Genomic DNA, 1910 nt, shown 5'->3' on the forward strand with positions numbered 1-1910 from the left:
GAGGTTTGACTTCATTGTTCTCCTCCCCAGTAGTCCCCCCGTCAGCAGATCCGGGTTGGTACGTGCGGAGCGGGCTGCAGGAGGCGCGCGGCGGCAGCGTTCGTCCCGCCGCCCCGAGCCGTGGTGGTGGGCGCCGCCTGAGGGGAAGGCCGCAGTTGGGAGCGGGAGCCTTGGACTGCTCGGCCGGAAGGCTGAGGTGGGCCCGCGGCGCCGCTCCGGGCCGGAGGGTAGCTGTAGGCCCCCGGAGGAGTTGTGTGGCTAGAGGAACGGATAGCGCTGTCCCGTACGGTGTGGTGGAGCTTTGTCGCCCTGGAAAAGCCCTGCGGTAGCAGCTCTGCAGGTCTTCTAGTTCATAGGAGAAAAGTGTCTTGCCTTAAGCTCCTATCGCTAGTTCGTTTAGTCTTTGAGGTAACCGCTGTTGTGGTAGACGGCCCTTAAAAATCTTGTCGAACACTAAGTTAGGGCTTTTCTGAGTATTAAAGCCTTTGACCTCTTCCAAGAAGACTTGTGGAAAAAACTGAAAGGTTTTGTCCTCTTTAGGGGTACTGTTCAGCCGCCTCACATGAGAATTAATAGGCTCAGCTGGGCAAGGTGTGATGTTGCAAGTGTCCTTGTTTCGTGGGTCCTGTGCAGCATTTTCATTAACTCCCTATACTGTAAATCGGAAACTTTTGTAAAACGCTCTTACAGATAGTATGGCGGGTATTTATATGGATTCAAAGTAATCTTAATTACGAAAAACCCCTATTTCATGCTATTTAGGTAATCTGGGTTAGATAGAGCTTGACTTTTAACCAACAGATTCTCTTAAGCATCAGTTTCATGCTGTGTTTTTGTGTTTTCTCTCTCCTAACTTCTGATCAGAAGGTGTTTTACTATTTCAGTCCTGCAGCAGAAACTGTCCTGGTCCTTCTGCCTCCCTTGTAGTTTGTGATGATGTTCAATGCTGGATATCGGGAGGGGAGGGGGGTCAGGGAGGAGAGGCCAGAAAAGGCGAACTGAAAATTGACCCAGTGTTAAAGCTCATTGTATCTTGAACTGAAATTAAGTATAAGATGTAATTTAATTTTTCAATAAAACGGTAAAAACTGCATTGATCTGGGTTTGGTTTTGTTTTTTTTTGTGCATGTGGTATTTAGCTAGCTTTTGATAAGAATATGTACACCTACTGAAAAGTTTCCAGTGTGGAGAAAGAAGTTAATTTGTTGTAGTAAAAATTACATGTTTATGTAACATTAATTCAGTGTTTTATGCCTCAGTATCTGTAAATTAGAGGTGACCACAAGGTGCATATTTTTTTAAGTTTTTAAAGCCTATATGGACCTTTAGATGCAATAGTGTGGAAGGTTGTTTTGGCTTGGTTTTTTTTGATCCTGGTAATAGGTGTGCCATCTTCTAAATGGAGGAAGTGTTTTAGTACTCCTGTAGCTTCACAAGTCTGTTTAGTAGCAATCATAACTTCCATGTAATGACTAGTGATGACTAGTAGGATCTGTGTTAAGTTGCGATCCTACAAAGATCCAAAGTTCTGGTCTGTGTGACCATAAAATGGGATCATCCTACCTTAGTGATACGCTTGGAGTGGAACTTAGAATTTGCTGATAGAAATAATTTCTAGTTCTGCCACTGGTTTCACTCTATACCAAATGTGCCTGTCAAATCCATTTGTTGTCCCTTAATAAAGAGCAAAACACATATTGAAACTTAATTTCTTTTGTGTGAAGTGCACAGATTTAGAACTCTGTAATTACTACAATATGTGCTATATTATACTATAATATATACTATAATAAAATACTATATCCAGGCAAAAAGAATGTGTGTCTGATGTCACTGGGCTTGTGTGAGAGGCTCTAATTAAGAGTTCTTACCTGAATAAGGTATTCTCAACTAGTTGTCCAATGAGAGCA

Source organism: Pezoporus flaviventris, unplaced genomic scaffold, assembly GCF_033815535.1.
Source record: "Pezoporus flaviventris isolate CSIRO_AGI_PZ_B2104156 unplaced genomic scaffold, CSIRO_AGI_Pfla_v1 ptg000001l, whole genome shotgun sequence".
Classification (NCBI taxonomy): Eukaryota; Metazoa; Chordata; class Aves; order Psittaciformes; family Psittacidae; genus Pezoporus; species Pezoporus flaviventris.